Source organism: Corvus brachyrhynchos, unplaced genomic scaffold (assembly GCF_000691975.1).
Source record: "Corvus brachyrhynchos isolate BGI_N302 unplaced genomic scaffold, ASM69197v1 scaffold147, whole genome shotgun sequence".
Taxonomy (NCBI): Eukaryota; Metazoa; Chordata; class Aves; order Passeriformes; family Corvidae; genus Corvus; species Corvus brachyrhynchos.
The window spans coordinates 858,502-882,705 of record NW_008239105.1 but is presented as its reverse complement, the minus strand read 5'-3'; the positions used below and the strand labels follow the sequence as shown (position 1 = coordinate 882,705).

General features: G+C 36.2%; 1 long non-coding RNA gene across 2 annotated transcripts; it reads right to left on the bottom strand.

Annotated features, from left to right (window-relative positions):
* Positions 1 to 1,010: 1,010 nt before the first annotated feature.
* Positions 1,011 to 24,204, bottom strand: LOC108447966. 2 transcript variants are annotated; one of them, XR_001863707.1, is made up of 5 exons: positions 24,148 to 24,204; positions 22,885 to 23,041; positions 13,653 to 13,716; positions 12,274 to 12,379; positions 1,011 to 3,249 (listed from the first exon to the last, which is right to left on the bottom strand). It is a non-coding gene; the product is annotated as an uncharacterized LOC108447966 (long non-coding RNA). The 2 variants fall into 2 exon arrangements; XR_001863706.1 differs by having other exon boundaries at positions 22,885 to 24,198.

Here is a 24,204-nt window from a genome sequence, read left to right as displayed (position 1 = left end):
TAATCATGAAGACTTTTTCTTAAAGAAGTAACATCCCCTCAAAGTCATGATAATATTCTCCATACAAACAGTAGCATAGTTATCCCTCCTGACGTCTGTTTTCTCTTCCTGACATAATTTTGGATGCCCTTCGAAGTTTTATTTTGTTTTCCTTACGGTTCAAGGGGCCATAAAATACATTGCAGGTCATATAAGTTATGTATTATTTCAGACCAGGAACAAAGTCTACCACAGCCAGAATGCAAACTATAGTGTTTTAGAGGAAAACAACCTTAGCCACCTATTCCCACCTCCCACAAGGTCCTTCTACTCCCAAGATAAAAGTCACAGGTCAATGTGCCCTTTAGCATCTCTCAACTGTTAGGCAAAGGGATTATTCAACATTTTCTAAAAAAAAAATTAAACAAATTACAGAAGGAGGTATTGCAATACTATGTAATAGCACCACCTGGTGACTTCAATCTTGCTGATTGGAAAAAATAACAACTACATTTTCAACTGCATAGATACAGATGCTTCTTTTTCAACTGTTAATCTCAGCAATCTTTCTTTTAAATAAAAGAGCTAATCTTCACTTCTGTAAATTGAATCCAGACAAAAACAAGATTGGAATATTATAAAAATCAAACAACAAGAGTCTGTAATAATATATGTGCTCTTCCCCAAGAGCCTTCTACATGCATGTACCTAGGGACAAGAAGACCTTTAGGAAAGAAATGGATACTTATGCTTAATGCTATGACATTTTACCCACTTGATCTTTGAAAAGACTTCAAGTGATTTATCTGACATAAATTAAGTGCACTAAACAGAAGATCAGTAAATAAAAATACATCAGTGCAAGTATCAATCTTCCACTTATTTCCTTGTGCTGCTTCAAATGACTAAAACTCTGGGATATGTCCTTGTAATGACTTAGCTGGAAACCCGCATGTGGAATTTTAAGAAGGTTCAAATGAGAAAAAGAATTGATTTAGTGCAGAAGAGCTTGGCCTTGTTGCTGGCACATATTTGTATTGCAGCAGCACCTTCACAACCAAGCCAACAACCAGGACACATTGTGCTAGGCTGGCACAAGCCATTAGTGAGAAACAAACCTTGTCCAAATTACCTTATTAAGTAGGCATTCAGAGATTTAAAATCCAGGCACACATTCAGCTCCCATCTTATGCCGATATACTACATCAAAATATATTTCTAACATTCAGTTTCTCTCTTACAAATAAGTTTGAACCAGGCTTTACATGACAGAAATGTTGAAAATAAATTACTGTAGTTAGCAAGAGGGAACTATTCACTACATAAATTCTGTGCTATGCAGAACAGAAGAGCAGAATTTCAGAATGACCCTGAACCTTCGCCTGCAAAAATGCACAATATATGTTTGAAGGTACAAATAATATTGGAAAGTGCAAAGTGATATATGAAAGCACAAAATGATGTATGAAAATATCATCAAAACAATTGATGATATTTCAGATTATGTCTGGTTCATTAATTTTTCTTTATATTACGTAAAAAATATATAGGATAGTACATACTTTCTGATTAGGAGAATTCAGAACTTAATTTTTAACAAGATTTGAAAATTTGCAGAAGGGAAACTTTTGGTACAAGACAAGTTCTCTTTAAAATATTGGTTTAAAAAAAATAGAACAGGATAAAAAAGTTTGTTATAATCATCTGTGAGCAGCTTTTATAGTATCACCTGCTAGGTTTTTACAAGATAACAGTGCTCATAGAAGTAAGACCTGAGCATATTAATGGGAATCCTGTACAAAGAAATTATATTCAGTTTTTTTGGAAATAATAAACTCTTGGTAGCCATCGGTTGACTTTTAAAAATCTAGTAGTTCATAATAGTTAAAAATTCAGACCTGTGATAGCACGTATTTCTGTGGTTTACAAAGGAAAATACCTTTCATGATATATTTTCTTTGATTCTGAAATTTCTGGAATCTTGAACATCCTATATAGGGGTAGGAGAAGCCCAGAATTTGTTGGCTTTGGTGTTTTGATTTTTTGTTAAACTTAAGACTTCAATTTTGTGCACAGAGTAATAGAGACCTTATAGAAATGGAAAAACTGTAGGAAAAAACCCCCGAGAATAGAATAAAAATTTTTATACCAACCTATATATTTTATATGAACCCAGAAAATATTCATGGTTGATTTTGGTATCATAGAGTGCATTCTGCTTGGACTCTATGTATCCTGGTTAAGGATGCAGGTTTCTTGTCAGCCCCGTGACACTTTGGCCAGACTGACATGGATGTCTTGGACACCCCAGAGTTCCTACCATGTCACTCACTGCTCATTTATGCCTAGGCAACAGAATCCCACTCTAAAAAATACTCAAGCTAAGAAACCTTTTCTTCCCAAGTTCTTGTCAGTCGTGTTTGTTGACACTGAACAGCCACAGAAAAATGGCTGTATCAGTGACAGTGGCCTGTAATGCTTCCATTAGTGGGAAGAGATCCACCTGAGTGATCTATCACTGCTCCAGGGAACTCAGGGAAACTTCGAAGACAATGAGGCATTAAAAATCTGCCAGGGATGCCTAATCTTTTTATTATTTACTCTCTAAAGAAATAAAAATTTTGCCAGAAATAATGGCATCTCTTAATTTGTATGATTACAACATTCAAAAAACGGGAGACACTTTTAGGCATGATCTCATGGTACACTGTGTGGAGGGTTTAAGAAGCACAGGAAAATCTCTCAGCATGAAAAAAACAGTTGGGAGTATAAAATTAACACTATCAGCAGGAGAAGTTGATATTTAAGATACATATGAAACGTAAAGACATCTTAATCTAGAATAATTTATGTCAGAGTAGGGAAAATCAGAAACAGAATATGGCAACCCTAAAAACAGAGGTAACCTGCAAGCTTTCATATCACTAACTTTTTTCACAGACAAATATGTGAAGCAGCTGCTACTGTGCATGAGATCCATGGTGCAACCATGTAATCAGTACTGACTGAATTTTATATCCTCTAGTGTGAGAGCACAAGGAATGACCCATTGAAGGAAGTTTAGTGTTGGGATCCTCAAAGAAGTTCCTTATTCAGCACAAAGCATGATGAAACATTGCTGAGAATCCTCGACTGCTGAAGGCAGGGGCTGTTAGCTTTGTAATGGAGCTCAAGGAGATTTGGATCAGAGAGGTCTTTTTGTAGATCTTCTGTGTTGCTCTGACCACTGATCTGGTTTGGGGGTCATTGCCATCTGTGAAGCTTCTGATTCTGTGGATAAATTAAAATATTTCAAAATAAAACATGAAGTGAATAGCAATATGAATAGCAATAGGAGTAACAGTGAGGCCAGTATGAATAGATCAAAGGAAAGGCAGCGACTGCTGCTCTTTTCTTTCATGAAATGATGAAAAACTGTCAAAAGACTGCTTAAATACAGTGGAGTACAGACACAGAGTTCTTTTAGTGAGCAGCACTTGAACAGTCAACAACCGAGGAACAAAGAAGCTCCATAAGGAAAATCTCACCTGCAATTTGTGTGGACTTTGCCCAGTTTCAGTGTACAGGTAATGCAAGTACAGTATCTTTTCTGTAGAAAAATATTTTTAAATTTATTTTTAAGAAAGAAAATTGTGTTGAATTAGTTGAATGCTACTGATGAAATCAGGGAGACTTAACCCTGCTTCATTTCTTGTCTGCTCAAATCACTTCATGAGTGTCTCAGAAACAGGTGTGTGGGCTCTGGTCTGCTGCTGTACAATTGGCAGCCTCGGCTTGCGCCACCTCTCTATGCTGTGGGACTTTTTACTGCACCTCTGAGGGGCTCCAAGAAGGATCTCATCCTTTATTCTCTAAGATTGCCAGGATCAAGCAGCGATGGCAAGAATGAAAGAGTATATTAATGCATTTTTTATATTACCTGTCTCAGGAAATATTTCATTTAAAAATCTTTAGCTCCTACTTATTTCTGTCAAATCAAAATACCAGGATAAGTAAGAACCAAAGATCTTTTGTATAAATAGCTTTTTCAAACAACAAGCTGGAAATTAAGAGTCCCCTTCAAGGAAACAAAAATGCATTTCAAGTCCATAAATACTTGCTCATTGCAAAATATAATTTGCTACTAACCTAGAGTGTTTTTCATTAAGACTACTTCCTTTCCAGAGTTAGGGGTTTGGGGGGTTTTTTGTGCTCAGTACAATTTTGATTCTGAACTGCAGTTGTACTTTCACTTTGTGCTTTTTAGGTACTTCTTTCATTTTTTTTCAAAGCTCATGAGAAAAACAGAAGCCTATTATATCTTGTTTACGTTATGAGTATATCTGTGCTTCCTTCTAATATAATGTTTTCACAAAATTGCATGATGGGGTTTTGTGGTGTTTTTATTTTACCAACTCAGAATGAACATCAATCAGGACCTGAAAATCTTAACATCACTGAGGTGCATCACACAACTTTTTCTATGTATCTGACAAATTCTATTTGACCTTGAGACTATACTTTAGAAATAAGCTAGGTCTTGAAGGGTTCAAAATGTTTCAATGAATTTCTGGTTTATTCCAGATTAGTCTTTCTCACTGTGGATAAATAATTGTTGATTTCTAGTTTTAATTTAGCTAGTGTCATCTCCCAAAAAGTGGATCATCCATAGACCATGTTAAGTCTTTCATTACCCTGCCCTCAAATCCCTGACTGTCAGAAACCTCTTCAAGAAGTTTCCACCCATAAGGATGTCAATATTTTTTGTATTTGCTGATCAAGGCTAAACATAACCCTTTGCAATAATAAACAGATCTAAACACAGGCACACAGGCACTAAGGCTTTTTTCTTTTTCTCTCCAGGTCTTAAAGGTTTTTCCTATAATTCTCTTTTTAATTTTGCAATCTCATTTCAAGACTGTGGATGTTGGACATTCATGAACCGTTTAGTAATTGTCATATCTGTAATGTACAATAAAATATCTTTATCTGTTGTTTTCCACCTGAGAAGCCCCTGTTTGTACTCCTAAAGATCATCAGAGCTAGCTACATCTTATTTCATTATATATATAATGATTACTCACATACACATATATACATAAATACGTAATGTCCTAACTCACTTATTTTCTGTAACTGTCCCTATCACACAAAAATGGCTGCTTGTAATTTTTTAAGATACTTGGGTTTTGATCATATTGTTTAATTGCATCTATATTACCAAAGAATATAGTTCATCTGGTACATACTTATTTTTATTCATAGATGAATATACATTACCTGTAATTAATTTTATATATTTTTTTAAAATCAGTGTGGAAGATGTATATACTGGGGCTAAGAATAGACTGTTGAAGGATCTAACTGGAAACACATTCTTCGAATAAGATTTCCTGTTATAATCCCTATGGAAAATGCACTTAAGGTACGTCTATTAATATTCTATGGTGATAATTTTTTGATCAAAATCTCATGGAAGAGTACCACAAATCTCAAATGGTTTAAAGAATTCACCATCAACATTTGTGTCAACACAAGATCATCAGAAAATTCTAACCTAAATGTGTTAAACAGAATTCACCTCTCCAAACCATGATAGATATTAATCACACTGATTTCCTTTACTTATTAAATCTCACACTATCCAACAATTCAAGTTATCTGCTCAATCTTTATCAAGTTGTTAATGTTCAAGCTTTTCTAATGTATGTTAGCACAACAGTGCTTTTGCTTTCTCCTCTGGCATTTTCCTCTGTGATTCAAGTTTTGATAACTATCTAAGTGATGTTCAATGGTTTTAATCCACTTGAGAAGAGTGTGCCTATGCACAAAGATTCAAAATGATAAGATTAAATAGTTTAAACCTCTTTCAAGTTACTAATGAAATACAATGAACACTTGAAAATGACGGTTGTAAATTTGAAATCCAACTTAAGTGTGAAGAAAAGACAAATTATCTTAATGAGTTTCAGACAAGATATGAACCAGCCTATGATATGCATATGGCATATAACCTGTATCAGATTTTTTCCTTTCTGCTTTACTTTTACTTTCCTATTATGCTAATATTTATTTACTACTTTTCTTTTTAATTTGGGAAATACTGAATTTCACATTATGAAAGTTCAATGCACATATATATTAAAATTCTAGAAGATTTTTGCCCAGTATAAGGAATAAAATATTTGCTTTAAATTTTGTCTATATGTTTAATTTTATATATGGTGTGTTTATATTGTTGCATATTTTCTAATAATATCCCATTCCACATTTTATTTTTATTCATACATCAACAAGAAATATATAAATTTTCATGCAATAAAAATAAACACAAATCCTAGTCCATAACTTGAAACAAATCCAAACTGAAGTCTAAAAACTTTCAAGAAAACAAGCAAATCAAGACACTTATTTTTTTATCAGCCAATTTCCATTTTGCACATATTTATACTCCCTTATCCAAGCTGAGATTGGAAGCAAAAGTAATGAAATATCATAGTGAATATCCAACTAACCCAACCCAATTCTAACAGCAAACTAGTAACCAACCAAAGGAAGAAGGGGGAAAAGATTAAAAAAATAAAAACTACAGCCAATGAATGAAAAACAGAATGAAAAATCTCCATCTATCATCTTAAGTATTTTGTGAATATTTCCAGTGACAGTGTTCATCTTTTCTTCATATCCACAATGACTAAAATAGAAAATATGTAAAAACATGAGATGCGGAAGCAGATGCTCTTGCATCTTACAGTAGCCTGTACTGCTTGTCTAAACTCAGCTGAACTGGAAGTTGCCCCAAATCATAATATGGTTAAATATTTTTCCACTGTGATCTTGCCTTTTCACACTATCTGAATCAGCTTAAATTAGCTCATGACAGGAGAGAAAAATTACATTCTCATGACCATTCAGGCCAAGACTATGCCCATTTGGGACTCTCCGCTCACCACAAATTTTAATCACATGGAATCTTGTTAACACTATCCCAGTTAATTATCTACTCTTCCTGAAAGCAGGAAGAGTAGATGGTAAAATTGCTCTGGAGTGTAGCATGGTCAAAGCAACCTAAGGAGCACAACTTAGACAGGACAACTCTTAAATGGCAGAGTGGTCAGGAAAAAAGGTTAATGTATTGGGTTCGTGTGGCCAGGCTTTGGTAGCAGTGGGGCTACAGGGGTGACTTCATTGAGAAGCTGCTGGAAGCTTCCTCCATGTCTGACAGAGCCAATCCCTGGCATCTCCAAGATGGACCCACTACTGGTCAAGGCTGGGCCAGTCAGAAATTGTGGTAATGCCTCTGTGATAACATATTTAAGAAGGGGAAGAAAAAAGTTATCGCGCAGCTGTAATTGAGACAAGAGAAGACCGGGGTGAGAACATGTGAGATAAATAACTCTCAGGCACCAAGGTCTGCAGAGAAGGAGGGGGAGGAAGTGCTCCAGGTGCTGGAGCAGAGATTCCCCCGCAGCCTGTGGTGCAGCCCGTGGTGAAGCAGCTGTGCCCTCGCAGTCCATGGAGATCCACAGAGCTCCTCAGTCTGTGGAGGAGACCCCCACAGGAGCAGGTGGATGCCTGAGAGAAGGCTGTGGACCCATGGGAAACCCACACTGGAAAAAGTTTCTGGCAGTGACCTGCAGACCCCTGGAGAGAGGAGCCCACATTAGAGAAGGTTTCCTAGAAGGACTTGTGACCCACGCTGGAGCAGGATGTGCCTGAAGGACTGCACCCCATGGAAAGGGAGCCAAGTTGGAGCAGTTTGTGAAAAACTGTAGCCCATGGGATAGACTCATGCTGGAGAAGCTCATGGAGAACACTCTCCTCTGGGAGGGACCCCATGATGGAGAGAGGAGGTAGAGCTGGGAAGTAGGAAGGGGTTAGGATAAAGTTTTTTTTAAGATTTATTTTACTTCTCATTATCCTGTTTGGATTTTGATTGGTAATAAATTCTATTAATTTCCCCAAGCTGAGCCTCTTTTGCCCATGACAGTAGCCAGTTTATGATATCTCTTGGTCCTTGCCTGAGCCCTGTCTTATATTTTCTCTCCTCTATCTAGTTTCAGAGGGAGTGAGAGAGTGGCTTTGGTGGGTGCCTGGAACCCACCACAGCTAGAAAAAATGGGTAGAGAGAGAATGTAAGTGGCTTTCAGGTCACTGTATGTTTTTTCAGAATAGCTGTGAGCTGCATGTCCTCCCAGTTTCACTGATAATACTCCATTTTTCATGGAATTGATGAAGGCATGATCTGAAGGTGGGGCAAGAGAAGAGGTTGTCTTTCAGATTATTTTCTTTGAGATAGCCAAGACCTTTTCTAAATGGAGAAGTTAGTGGAACATAGGGTAAGGATCTGATATTGAACTGCATTAAGTATCCCTCACTACTTTCCTACCTAAATGCTCTTAACTTGCACTTGGGTAGAATCAGAGTATTATGTGGTGCCTGCCCAGTCTGTCTTGGAGACATGGCTGAAGCCCTTCTAAGGAGGAAGGGAGAAGGACCACATTTGACCTTTGGGCAGACAGGACACGGCTGTGTCACAAACCCCTGTGCTGCAGCCCTCCCTCCTGGCACAGCCCCATCTGGTAGCATGTTGCCAAAATATTTTATGTAAGAATATTAAAATTATTTATTTGTTTGCAATTTTTATAATTATTAAATTGATTATTAAATATTTTAAATTCTTTAATTATTATTATTTTTTTTAATATCTAAGTAATGTTAGTCACACACAAAATCCAGAAATACTATTGATGTGAAAGAACTGCACACCAAAAAAAGTTAGTAAAGAATAGTTATTTCAGGCATATTTATGCACTAGAACAAAATCTACATAGTTGTGACAAGTAACTAGAAAATAAAATCTATACATTTCCAAGCTCTCAGAATATGAATAAACTAATCTCTTAACCATAATGCACAAACCTATGCACTAAAAGTTAAATAACTCAGAAAATAATCAACCAATATATAAATATACAGCACAGAAAGAAATACACACTATCACAAGCTGAATGCACTCATCAAGAAATGTCTATGAGTTTGGATGACACAGAAAAGAAAGACTAGGGCAGTTATTGGGTGTTCAAGGCACTACCTGTCAGATAAAATCAAAATAAACTTGCTTTGGGGACATTTCTAATTAATGAAGTGAGCATTTGTAGTTTATTTAAATTTAAAAAAAAAAAAAAATCTAGTTTCTTCCCCAAACCCATCTGCCATATAATTAGATTCTGTGGTCATCACACACAGATTCTGTAAAATCAAAGTACAGATGGTGGTTTATTACAAAATAACATAGGAGTCTTAGAATAGATGATACATTTGGTCATTTTTGCACATAAACTCCCTGATTAAGTATGAAAAATGTGAACATTTGTTTGTCTTAGAAAAACTGCTATTACTTGTCAAGCATGACCAATTAGGTATTACTAAACTATTATCCATATAATTAAGAAAAACAGCCATCTGTAAAGTCAGAAGTTTCCATCTCTGGTTTTTGTGTATTTGGTTTGTGGCTATTTCCCCACTACCACCACCCCCTGGCTTATAAATGTAATTTTTCTGGTCTGTTTTACTTATAAAATAGTAACAGAAAAAAACACAGAGATTGCTGATTGCAACAGGTCTTTGAAAATTTCCTTAATTCTTCTTTTCTTGTATCTTTTTTTGTTTGTTTGTTTTCTCTCCTTTTAGTGACAGATATAAGCTGGAAATGAGGACAGAAAATGAGGCACCTTCTAAGAGATATTTATATTTTCATTTTTGCGGCATTTAATGAATGTCCAAGACATAGATAACACGAAAAAACTGAAAGCTTTTAATTTTTCTCACCGTTGTTTAATTGTTTGAGATTTTAAATTGAGAAAGAAAAAAATGCCATTTACTTCTAGATTCTGTATGGTTAAAGCAAAATTTTGCCATAGAAATATAGCAAGCAAGAATAATTGCTTAGGTTGATACAACAGTGTTTGTAGAAAGCAGGTGGGGTCAATCAAGATATTTAGACCTTTTTAACATGCATTAATAAGGAATGGACTAAGGATGCTCTCCCTACATGCAGTTTTACCAGCTCACAATTTCTCTCTGAACCAGTTAGTTTTAGTGTTAGATAGCTTTGATGCCTTGTTTCCTTATGCTTATGCTCAGAGTAGAGCTGAGAGATGTAGAGAAGGCCTTCTGATGAGAACAAATACCAGAGACTATGCCTTGCATGAAAAAAATATTCACAATAGAATTCCTGTTTATAGCTGAAATCCATGCATTGTTTTCAATTCCTTTATTCATTTGTCACACAAGACTGCTGCATACATTGGTGTGCCCAATGCAAGATACATTTTGATTTTATCATCAGTATTGTGCAGTTTACAGTGAAGAATACAAGCAGCAAGTTTGCCTAAAATATCTCCTTAAGAGAAAAAATTACAGTCACTGTATAGCATCAGAACATGGCAATTTTGTCATGCACTGTCACAAACAATTTAGGTAGCACTATTCTCTCCAGGATTCTTATAAATAGTGTAAAAAAGAGTCTCAAATGCCTGTGCTTCATTAGCAGAGAGAGTTCCTACAATGCTATAGAATTTTGAAGAGAGATGTGTCTTTAAATATCCCTCCCTTCTTGCTCAATAAATTGAGATACAGAGGTTAGCATTTACTATGTATTAAAAGCAGTTCATTAAACAATCCAGAGTAACAGCTTGGAGTTTAGTTGGTAGCTATTAGCAATACTGTCTGTGAAACAGCTGCTTGATTTAATTGGCAAACACTAGTTCCCTTCATTTACAGGCAGAATTGGAACCTCTCTGCTTTCCAATAAGCTAAAGGCTGTACCCATTCTAAAACAGACACTATTTAACCTGCCTTATAATTAATGCAGAAAAATTCCACCTTACAGTGAGCTCAACCTCTTTGCATTAAAAAAATTATTGGCTGACAATCTTGGCTAACAGAAATCACTTTGAAAGGCACTTTTTTCCTGTGCCTCAAATTTCTCCTGTAAAAAACCACAAAACGTTGAGTCAAACATTGAAGATGGTAGGCTATATGGAGTTAATCAATCATGAATTATTAGGTAACAGGGATGTGCATGGTGACTGATGCAATTCTTCTGAAGGGTGAGACACATAGCCCAAATTTCTTTGTGAGTTTACTAATGGTCTTTCTTCCATCCTGCCCTTAGCTGTTTGTATAACTCATTGCTTTCCTCATGAGAAAAGTGTTTTCTCTCTGCCCTTGCAGACAATGCTGTCATCATGGCCACTGTGTAAAATTTAATCTCTGAAGGAAAGAAATTCTATATAAAACTTGAGCTAAAATACATAAACTTCTAAATTATATTGGTGACTTAAGCATATTTAAGATCGAAAAATACCCATCTACAATACTGTTAGGAATATTAACTCAATATTGTCATCAATAAATAATGATGTAGAAAATTGTAAAGAAACATTCCTTTAAAAGAGGAAAGATAGAAACACTTTTAACTATATTATTAGATTTCCATTTTTTTAACCATATAAGTAAGTACATATTGTTCTATGTACACCTCTTCTGTGACCTTGAGAAGCAAATAAAAATTAGTATGTACACACCCAACTAGCAGAAGCTGCTTGGAATAAGAACACAAGATCAGAGTGAGGTTTTAGTGCTACTTTCCCATATGGACCTATACAGACCACAATGGTGAGTAGCTTAGGGGCTTTCTGAGATGGGTGTCCCATTCATTCAAATTCAGTCTTAAAATAGACATATAAAAATAACATCAAGCATCATCTTTTGTCCATTTTGTTCACAACTGAACAGCAGAAATCTTGAAAATTCTTCAGCCAATTAACACTCAGCTAATATGCAACATACAAAAAGAAAATGTAGATGATACTTTTGTTATTACAACACTTTGGAAGTGTGGGATCACCACTACAGCCTGCAAAAATAAAAATTTTGTGCTGTCTTTGTACTTCTGTGCAAGGAGGCGATTGTACTGGATCTTCGCTAGGGCAAGAAACAGTACAGAATAATTCTCACTATTATGAGAACTTCCTCACATACACCTACTGGAAATCTGAAGTTTAACCCCAAGTTTAGCCCCTACAACTTTTCACATTTTAAATATCCTTCTTGAATTATATTTACTTTCACATATTTAGTGTCCCAAGCTTTTGACCATTTCTGGGGTCAATGTTTTTTACCTGCTCCCATTGATAACAGCCTCCAGCTGGGTGGTTATCAGCACAGCCTGGCATGACGGGAACAGAATGGAAATTTGATTTTAAAAGTGAAAATGGAATGCAATATTTTATTTTGAACAGAACTTACCATGTAATTGTATAAGCAAATTTCATCTGTGGCTTCTGTTAACTTCTATGCAGTTCTCAGTCTTCCATGTGACAGGAGAGACAGCTAAATCTCCCTGCAGAGCTGACTACAATCAGAATATGTCAAAAAGACAACCAGGGATCATTTAAACATTGCATTTTCTTTTAAACAGCATTACAGTCAAATGTACAAAGAGGCATCTGTCTTTCACTCCTTTCAAGATCTCTAGAGGCCTCAGACTCACACTTTTCAATAGCACTGACTCCCTGAGGGCTATTACATACTTCAAAATCTACAAAGCAAGACATAGGTCAGGAAAACAATAATTATTTTAACAAAAAATGTTGTCTTTCCTCCCTCCAACATTTTAGACTACTTCAGTGAAGGGCTAGATCTAAAAATATTTTGTTGACATCCTAATTATTGCAATTAGATTCAATTTTCTTTTAATGTTATCCTGTCAAGCCATGTCTCTTCCTTTAGGAGTTTCAGGCTATTGCCTATTCATGCAGACATTTATTATGCTCCTGAGTAAGTAACAGACTATTTTCAGAGAAAATTCTGATATTGATTACAAACATTTATTCAATAGATTCTAAATCAAGGTAACAATTTGTTTAAAAAAGAACTTAAAACCAGCTTCCAATGTCACTGTGCTGATGGACTACACAGCAATTGCACCGTGCAATGAGCACATTCAGTTCTAGCTAAAAGCCTGCAGGGATCCATGAAAAATTACCAGGGCTTTCATTTAAACTATAATTCTACTGGACAGCCGGGTCAGATAACGTGCTTCAAAAGCAGAATTAAAAAGTGGGAAAATAATTCAAATGCACGTAGAAAGGCATAAAATATAAACTTTTTCTCTTTTTAATACATGTAGGTTTAGCAAGCATTATGAAGAATGTAAGAATTATAGAATTTTTTTGAAAATATTAAAAAATATTCCACCTTATGCCCAAATCTCTCTGACTTGTCCTATACTGATGCTCCCAACAGTGCCACAACCGTGCATGTAGGTGTGTTTTTCCTGGATTATAAACTCCTCTGAAGTCTCAGCCATCCCACCACAGTCTGCAACACTATTTATTACATATTCCATACTGATAGACGTTCATAACATTCCGCTTTACTATACTACTTTTGTAAATAAAGTGGGAAGTACCTTTCTACCTTTGTCTATATATTCATATACTGACTGTCACATATACCATTAATTTTGAGTCTGGTCTTACCCCTGTCAGAGCCTTTTGATGTCAGAGGCGGACTGCACACCTGGCATGCATAGTCATGGTCAGACTAAAATATTAGCGGACAGAGGAAATTCATATTAAAATTAATAACCTTACAATTAATACTGGTAAAATTAATAATCTTACATGTTAGGGAGCAGAACAGGAATTCAGGAGTTCATAAGACTCACAGAGCTTAGACTACCCAGAGCTGGAACAAAAGGAAGAGGTGAGTGAATACACAGAAAATCTGGAATATATACTACTGTTATTAGACAGTTATTAGACAGCAATTTCCTATCAGCAAATAATATGCAGAAACCCTTAGGGAAATACCTGCCATATCTTCCTTTTGTGACTGATTTTCATGAAAAGCAACAATTTGCAAATTCCACTGCTTATAAATCCATTAGCTGAATAGAAATGGTCTGAGTTGTTGACTTTACAACTCTGAATGGGCCTCTGTGCTGTCGTCCCAAACAGCCAGTCTGAGATTCTTTCAATTTCCTTTTTAACTAACATAAAAAGTTACAAGTAAAAATTCTGTTAAAACATCATTAATCTGCAGTCAAGGACTGAAAAATGAAGAAATGCAAGAATTAACACTGACTTTGCATTTTTAATTCCCTGTGCCCCCTTGCCTCTATGCATTTTGATACACTTTTTAATCACTTAATTTCATTTTGTGTAGGATGGACAGTGCTCAAGGGATAAATTAGGGTTACATAGTGAATGAAGCTGTCATCTGTGGGACTTCTGCCTTAGCTGATACAAAAATTGTGAGGTGTAAACTGAATATATATTCAGTCATTTACCAGGAGCACAGGTTTGATAAGTTATTTAGCATTCAGACAGGCATGATGTTTGTCACTCTACTGATATGGACAACACAGCAGTGAGTAATCTCTCATTGCAATCTCTCATCTTCTTAATAAGAAAGAATGTAACAAGAATAAAATGAATGGATTAAGATGAAAGTGAAAGGATAAGATGTGGACAGATGTTAAGTAATGAAAAACAATGATCATAAGAACATTATAATATTTCTTTCCATGGAGATAATCATGGGGTTTTTTCCTGTTAAAAAATAAAAGTACAGTTTTCTAGCACTCTAGCTTTATTTTGTTCAGTATGTTCAATTTCCCCATAAATGTTAGAAAGTGAGGTTTTTTGAGGGGTGTGTTTGGAGTAAAATAAGGTATTTAAAAAGCATATTTAAAAAGCATATAAAAGCTTCTGAAAATAAATCTATGCCTTCATAGAGGAGAACTGAAATGACTCGGAGGGTGAATTCCATGCATTATAACATGTATTCTGAAATCAGAATCAACCTTTGCAAAGGTTCACAAGAAATGTTTATCTCTGAATTTAAATATATGCTATGGGAGTACTTAAAGAAGTTCAGCATGTATGAATTTGAACCTCATTTTGCAAAACTGGCAGAAAATCTGGTGGTAAATAGGATTATAATAGCTTCCCCTGTCAAAAGCTACCAGTGCATCACGAAGAAAGAGGCAGAACTTTCAATATGTAGATAGAACACAAAATAGAAAGAACTAATATTAATTTCCCAGACTGCCAACAGAAACAATAATTAAAGCTGAAAATAATTTGTGCCATCTTATCTTTATTATTATTAAGCAACTGCAGGATCTCCCAGAGTACTCTACAACTCTTACTCTACCACAAATTGCTCCGAGAGATATGACAGGAGCCATCCCAACCACCTAATACTCTTTTACTCCACTGAGATTACATGCACAGTGTGGGATGGTAGAGCTGAAAGAGGCAAGGTGGATTTCGTGAGTAGCGTAAAAATCTAATCCAAACAGCTCCTCCAAACACAGTTACGGCAGGACTAGGTGCCTTTCTGTCCTGGGTTGCAGTGTATTCTATTACCATCCTCATGAGCTGTCGAAACGAGGTGGGGCAGTGTTTCATTGCCTCCTCCCTCTGGACTATCTCCTGTTAATGAGCCCATCAATGCCTTGCTGCAGGACTCATCATCTCATTGTGAGATGCTCCACCCAGAAGGAGGAACCAAGCATTCCATCCTGGATATAATTTGAGATTCCGAAGACCACAGACATGCTTTCCATTGGATTTCCAGAGGACAGGAGCTACATAGCCACCACTGCACCTTCTGAGGAAGAGCAGCCCCTTTCTACAGGATCACTGCTTCAACAGAACCACATCCACCACTTCAGGAGGACTGCAGCCACCATTTTATCGGACTGCTACCACCACCCCAACTAATGGGGTGTCAGGTTGTATCCTGACTCTGTCAGTTTGAACCAGGGTTTTCTGCTTTTTTAAAATTTTCCTATTGAATTATTATTCTGACCTGGTGCCTCTCACTGGTTTGTTCTCAAACTAGTATACTTTCTTAACTTCCAGCTTGTAGTATAGCCCAAATCAAAATTGAACTATACAAGAGTGAGGAACAGATGTTATTTTGGCACTAACATGACATTCAGGTAACTGAGATGTATCTAGAATAGTATAAGATGCTCTGAAATGTCTTATTTGTCCCATTAGTTACTTTCAGCAAATAGTGAGCTGCCTCTTGGGTATGTTCTTTTCCTTCACAATTTTCTCACATTGTATGTCAAAATATCTCCTAATAGTTTATACCACTTTACTGTAAGAATAAAAGATCTAAATCATTAGCAAATTTTTATTTTTTAGAAAGCATTAGAGATCCTGCTTCTTTAAACGTTACAATATTCTGAAATTCTGCAAAAATTAGTCATCTGAGTATTGATCTTATGGTTTTTCATAATAACTATGGTAGAAAGTTCTTAGGTAAATTATACACTCCAAGCAAAGTTCTTTAGGGTCAATCATCTGAAATGGGGCCAAGACTATAATATGCAAACTTCCGTGGCAGAACTATTATTTGGCAGAGGTTGTGAGAAGAATAAAAATTATTTTGATTTTCTAGGAAGTGACAAAGGTTAATGGCATGTATTTTGTACAACATATAAGGTACTGAACTCAGTTCAAACTGGCACTAAAAGAAAAAATGTTTTGGATAAATGTTAACATTACTTTCATTATATTTAGGAAAAATACAGAAATCATTAATCCCCTTGATCAACTATCTAGCAGTGGTTTACTTTTCTCCTCAAATTACTTATACAATGTTATTATTTAGTGCATTTATTATTGTGCAGTATTTATTCTTCACTTACATCTCCTTCAAGAGTATCTTCTCCCTGATTAGTAATTAAGGGTTTTATTATCTTCATATATAGGTGGTGTTTTGGGTTTTCTCCCTCCCCACTCTCCAAGACATAGCTTAAACATGAAGGGGAAATGAATGAACTTCAGACAAAGACAGGGGAGCTGAATCTAATGTAGCTTTGGGATTTGTTTTATGGACTCTTAACTAGTACAGAGTAGATCCGTTTTGCTCCTTCAAAACAATTACTGAAATTCATGATGAAATAGAAGAATGCAGTTATTATGTCAAAGATATTGATATTTTCTGTGCCAGACAGATACGGAAAACAGGATAAAGACATAGGTAATGATGGGAAAAACCCCCACATCTGTACTGATCTGGAATGCTGGGATGGTGAATTACTGTTTAGAAACCAGCTAAACTTTGAAAGGCCTTGTTAAATCCTAATTCGAGTATGTGCAGCGTATCTGCATAATGATGCAAATGGAATTTATCTATTCTGAAATAAAAACTCGGGTTTTGTTTCTTTTTTACAATGGAGACATTACAGATACCAGTATATCTTATTACTATAATGCAATTGTTTTTACTATAAAGAAAACTGTGAAGGGGGGGAAGTGGGAGAAGCCCAGTTAACTTTTTTGATTTCCTGAGAAGGATTTCTACAGAGTTATATTTTCTCAGTTTGCAATGTGAGGGAAACAATAATTTTTTATAAAATAATAATTTTTAAAAATTAAAATGGATATTTTACTTAAATTTTGTATTTTTTCATCTGCCTAACAGGTGCAAAGTACTTTCAGAACAAGAGGCAATCTTCAAACACACACAAAAATAAATTATTTTCATTTCAGAACTAGGGACTTAACTAAAACAACTTTTTTTTCTTAGGGAAACAAAATAAACATATTTTATGTTTATTAAAAATGAAACACTGAGATGCAGCTTTCATTTTTGTAGCATCTGCATCTTTTCATAGAAAGTTTTTCATATTTATATCTCTGCTTTGAGTATTAAGTTCTAAGCATGTCTCCAACATGTTCTGAAGTTGCTACTGCTTGAAGTTAAAATTTTGTTTATTGAATTTACATTCCTAACCACTTCACTATCAAAATTTGTTTCCAGAACCAAGTAAGAAACCTATAGAAAATGAATGACTAATTGAGGAAGAGACTTGCATCTCCCCCTAGAGAATGTGGTACCTTATCTACTACACAGAGCACACTACAACAAACTGACATTGTTGTTCCCATTTTGAAATCAATAGATATATATCAAGGACAGATGCTGGGACCTCATCCCTTCTCACATTAGCCCTCATCAAGCTGCTTATGGCTGCAAAGATGCCAGTGAGTTTCTGGAGGGTAAATTCACTGTGTGCCCGTAATAGCTTCACACGCCAAGTCTGCCAATCAATACTGACATTGCACTGTGCATTTCATTTATGCTCATACATGAATGAAGATCATTAACTGAGTCTGAAAAGGAATAAGGGGACTTATTAAAATAGTGCCTCTTAAGAGCCCTTTCCCCCTAGAAAATGACATCTTTAATAACCTGCTAACAAATGGATGATTTTATCAACTGAATGTTACCCAGCTCCTTAGGATCAGTTTGAAGTTTATTAAAAGTCCTGTTTACTAAAGCCTAGATGCCATCTTCATACTTTAAAAGTTTTGAAAATTCCTACTTCTTCTATTAAAAATAGAAGCATATAAAAGTAAAAGCCTAAATTTTGCATTCCTTAAACCACAGTTAAATAATTAACTGAGAAATAACCAAGAAATTGAGTCTTGGCAAACATGAACCCAGGTCTGAGCACACTTAAATAACTGAACAGGCTTACTTAGCAAAGACTTTATGAAGCAGGAAAAGAGATGACAAACCTAATTCGTCACTGAAGGTCTTGCTGGCACTTGTGCAAAATGAAAAGAAAGCATTCCTAAAACACAGTATATCAGACACTTGCAGAAGGCTATTGCTTGGTGGTCACTTCATGGGCATAGTATGGGAAAACTGAGTTTCAGGTTTTTTTTTTTTTTCTTTTGGTGATTCAGATATGTTACCATCCTGTTTGCTGCACAATAAGTAGCTTTTAATGCCACAGGCTATGAATAGCAATTGAGAGTGAGGTTTTAAAAGAAAAAATTGTGGGTTTGTATTAGTTCTATTTTTGAAGGCTGAAAAAGCAATAAAGTATAGAAAATGTGAGCATACCCAAAAAAAAAACCCAATAAAGAGATCAGTTTTCAAACTCTTTTGCCATCTGTCACCTGACAATGATTAATTGTGTGCAGGCTGTGATTAGGAAAAATCAGTGTTTTAAAAACAATAGGTAAAGAAAAAGCAATAACACAGCATTTCAATAGCATAGGTGTACCACTGGCTATGATTTTCAGCATTCTTTCTCAGGAACACTGAGTTAGACTACAAGCCCTTTTTCCTAGGAAATTTGTCTTTCTCCTTGTCTTCTAGAGACACACAATGTATTTTTACAATTGACTAAGGAACCAGCAGGATTCTATTGTTTGTCATAGAGCTTGTCTGCTGAGAGAAAAAAGCTCAAGTGAATCTATTTTTCTTTTTTAATGATTCAAAAGAACATGTTACAAGACCATCTGTTAGCTGCATTGGCTATCCAGTCAGCATCTATTTTCAAAACTACTTGTCTGGCAGAAAATATCACAAATACTCTCCTTGTTCATGCTGCACGTCAAAAGCAGGGATGAAGGCAGCAGATAGCTCTGCTAAAAAACATAACTGAATATTAAAAAAAATAAATTCTGAATGTTTGTGATGGACTAGATGTACAGCATTCAAAAGAGATCATCCACAACCTTACTAGCCTAAATGGGAGCTTTAAGTAGTGATGAGCTCTATGGCAGGGTACATCATGCTGTGTGTTGCTCTTCTGGTGGCTGGTAAAGTCAGCTAAAGAGACTACAGATTACATTCAGAGTGTAAAAAGTCCTCTGAAAAAATAAACAGTTTCACCTAAAACAATGTGTGTTATAGTAACAATTTCTAACATAGCATCTAGAATGGGGGAAAAAAAAGACACTTTTTTCTTTTGCAAGAATGAGGACCATAACTACAGAAATCAATAGACCTTATTTTTTTTTACAACTCATTTGATTTTTACATTTTATTTGTAAGTTGTGGGACAGAAGGTTACCTAGCTGCTGTATTTTCATCAAATCATTTTGAAAAATACCTTAAAATTACTCCCCCACTCTAACACTTAAAATTAAACCCTAAAATACAGTGATAGATAATGCCTTTTACTGTATGTATATGCTGTTGTTAGAGTACAATACAGGGAGATACACTCTATATCCTACATATTTCACTAACGGTGTATCTTTTACACATTTATTTTTCTAAAATGCTAATATTACTATTTGAACTGCAGATATATTCAGGTGAAAATATAAAATTCTTTTTGTCTACTTTATTCTCCTTCATGTATTTTCTTGATTTTAAGTAACATCTTTTGCATTGCTTACCATGGCATCTTTCTAGGTATTTTCATATTTTTCATAAGTTCACTATTTTGCACCCTTCAGACAAGCTGCACAAATATTCAGTGACAGCTACACATGAAATATTGATGTTTTCTGTTTCTTATCTAAACTGTTTTCTGAGAAGGATACAACGCAAAATTATTCTGTACAGTTGAACATGTTGCTAAAAACCACAAACCAAGCAACCCCAAACAAATACATCCAGGAATTTCTGTGTCAAAATGAAATGTTGTGAGCCTCTCTTTAGCTAAACATATTTTAAAAAGTATGTATATTCTGTTTTCCCTCCACAGTTGAAGGATTTACCCATTTTATTTATCAATTCATCAGTGTTTCTGTTGTAACCGCTGGACTCTGTCTAGCAGGCTGCTGCTCCCTGAAAGCTCAGCAAGGGTTTCCTAGGGCCATGCGATCAGTCGCATCCCGGAGTCCATTTCTGGATCCGGCAGCCAGCAGCATTACAACACAGTGGATGGTAAAGAAGATAGAGAAGGGTCTCTCATGAGGGTTTGAGATGGCTTTAATCACATCTTGTCCCCGAGACAGTTCAGAGGTAGAGAGACAATGTGATCTGAGTGCGGGGTGGTTTTGTCAGGGGCCCAAGGGCACTCCCTGGGCGGGGTACAGGAGCAAATAGGGAGAAACCGAGGGAGTGGCCAGGACTAGGGAGAGAACGGGGGGAACATCACAGAATCAAGGGGTTAACAGGCTACCACATGTTTCTGCCCTATAGCCCCGACAGCTTCAAGTGCAAGAGTGGCACACTAACTTCTGGTGGTCAAAAACCAGAATTTAAGTCTGTCTCTGTGAGTCAGAACACACTTTAACTGCACATTACTGTCTGAAGCCTCATGATACTACTTTCAACAAGGGAATTAGAGTAACCGTAGTAAGGGAGGGGGAAAAAAAAGAGAGATCAAATAAAGTTTATCAACGTTCAGTTTTTGAGATATGGATTGAATCCTGCAAATACTTCCCATACTATCAGAGAAAATGATGGGCAACACTGGCCATTTCTAAATTGGGAGATCCAAAACCATTACCAGACATATGCCTTTTCAGTGTTCCTTGCCAGCTATACACTTACAGCTCCCAGGCTGTGGGGCCCATCAGATTAGAATAGCTCTGCTATGTACTCTTCTGCATGTCATATGTTTTGAGCTTTATTCTACCATCCATGTGTTCTTGAAATTTCTGTGTATTCAGCTGTTCTCCAAAACAGAGAAAACCTTCAGGATTTATAGGCTGTGTTACTTTAGAGAGCTTTCCTAATCTTAATATACTTTACTCAAGGAAATCTTGAAAGGTGATGGGCTTAATCAAAAAGCACTTATGCTGTTGTGCTGGGTTTTGACTGGCATAAAGTTAATTTTCTTCATAGTAGCTAGCTGCTGGCTGTGTTTTGCAATTGTGATCCAAAGATTATTGATTGTACAGAGATGCTTTCATTATTGCTGAGGAGGGCTTACATGGAGTCAGGGACTTTCTGCCTCTCAGTCCACCCCAAAGAAGGCTGGGGGTGCACAAGTAATTGGGAGGGGAGACAGCTTGGACAGCCAACTGCAACTGGCCCATGGGATATCCCATTCCATATGGTGTGATGCTCAGCATATAAAACTGGAGAATAAGGAGGAAGAGGGGGATGTTCAGACCGATGGCCGTTTGTCTCTCTAAGTCACCACTACATGTGAAGGAGCTCTGCTTTTCTGGGATGGCTGAAACCTGCCTGCCCATGGGAAGTGGTGAATTAATTCCTTGTTTTGTTTTGCCCGCATGCTTTACCTGTTAAACTGTCTTTATCTCAACCCACAGTTTATCTCCCTTTTTCTCTTAAGGTTAAGGTTTTCACATTTGTCAATAGCTACTTTATAATAACTCCCAGATGAAAGAAGCTGAATTCCTGTAATCTGTTTTCTGTAGTATAGGATATAATGACCTTGGTTCACAGCATTCTACTCTGCCTACAGGAAACCAGAAATGGAAATACCTTTCCTTGTTATTATTAGCTAAAAGATGACTACCTACATGCAAAAGAACAGTTTCTGACCTCCTCACAAGATACTCCTATTGTAAAATTCACATATCTCTGTCCCTAATTTTGCAGTTCTTTTTGCTTGCAAAACCACACATAAACTGCTTCTGTGTTAACAGTTTTAAGAGATTTTGTTTTAAAATGGTGCAAAAATTGGATCTGGATTTTTGCAGATGGACAGACATTCAACATGCATTTTTATTACTGTACCGTATCTTACAGCATCAATTAGGTTTGAGATGGAATTTCTTTAAACCTGCTATTTATACACATACCCAAAATTTCAAAAATTGTTTCCCTCACTGAAACTTTGTCCTGAAAACAGACACTCACATGATCATTTTCTTGTTTTTCAATGAAATATATTATGAATACCCAGTATTTGATTGTTAATAGTGCATTAGCTAGGGTTAATACTTTGCAGTATATTTAGGATTCAGCAGTTTGCCTAGCTATTCCCTCTTATCCATTTTGCTATAAATACATACATTTTGAATGTTTGAATGGTTTGCTTCTGGGTTTCTCAGCCATAGAATATTGCACTTTCCTCGTGCAGGTGTTACCTTGACCAGAGATGTCTAGAAGGAAATGCAATCAAACAAGAAAGGAAGAAAATGGCTCTGAGGTCTAACTTACAATAGGAGTATCCCAGTAATGAGTAGAACAAAGACAATACAGCTATTTCAAAGGCAGTACTTTCTGCTCCTCCTCTTGGTTTGACTTCTGAAGTACAAAAATGCAAGAACCCACATGTACAACATTCGTTGGCAAGCCCACCACTCTCTGTCCATACCTGGAGAAGCATGTAAATTTTGAGTAATTTTAAAAGTTATTTTAGCATAATAAACAACAAAAAAGAACAAATAGAAGAAACTGGGAAAAAACTGAAAGGAAACAGGGAGAGCAGAAACTGTTTCAGAGCAGAGGGATCCTACCTTCCTTCACAAAGTTTGTCCTAAGTGAAAACATTGCAAATCACATCTCCTTGACCTAAAAGAACACCAACTTTTCCTAGGCCCCGCACAGTGAAAAGATTGAAGTTGTGCAGAACAAACTTTGCTTTTTACAAATCTCTACACACAAGTTATTTTATATTTGACAACCCAAAATAGCCTTTATTTGCCACATCTAGGTACAAGGGCTATATCAACAAAGTGTTTTCTTGATACATTTGCTGTCCTGTGAGAAACAGCTGTTTCAGCTTCTTTCACTGACAAATGAGTGATAGGTCAGGGGACACTACTGAGTTTCTCACTCTAAAAGCCAGTAATGCACAGTCTGTGTCTTCAGTGGATGGAAGAGCTGCTGCAAAAGGCTCCTAATTGCCCCCTGCTCTCACAGCACTGGAGCTGTGAATGGGGAGAAAGTCAGAGGCAGGGAGCCAGTAATCTGCAGCAAGCCTATGACCTGGAATATTTAATCGGGAAGAGTATGAAGGAGAGAGAACTCAAACAAATGGAGACAGATGGAGTTTCATTCTATTTAGCCAAAATAAATGTGTTTGAAGAGAGTAAAAAGAAGCAGAGATGACATGTGCACAGTTATTTGACTGGCTTTGAATTGTCTTATCCACAGAAATTGATGGGAAACGGCTTAGTAACAAAAGCAAAGAACTAAAACAAGTTCAGGGGATTTCCTCAGCAATGACACTATTGATCCACTCTGATCCTGGACAAGTCATTTTACTGTTATATGTTCTGAGAGACAGCTGTCAGGATCTGGCTTTAAAGGTTATTAGAAATGCATCTGCCCAAATTAGGTTGAAAACAAGACCATATGCCAATGTCAGTAGTATGGGTTTTATTTGATAATAAATATGAGAGAGAGAGAGAAAAAAGAAAGAAAATAGGTGGGGGGGACAGAAAGAGAGTGACAAAGACAGAATTAAAAAAATATCACCATCTGTGGATCCCAATGACATTCCATTGATCCTCTCCAGCTGGTCTTATTGTGTGG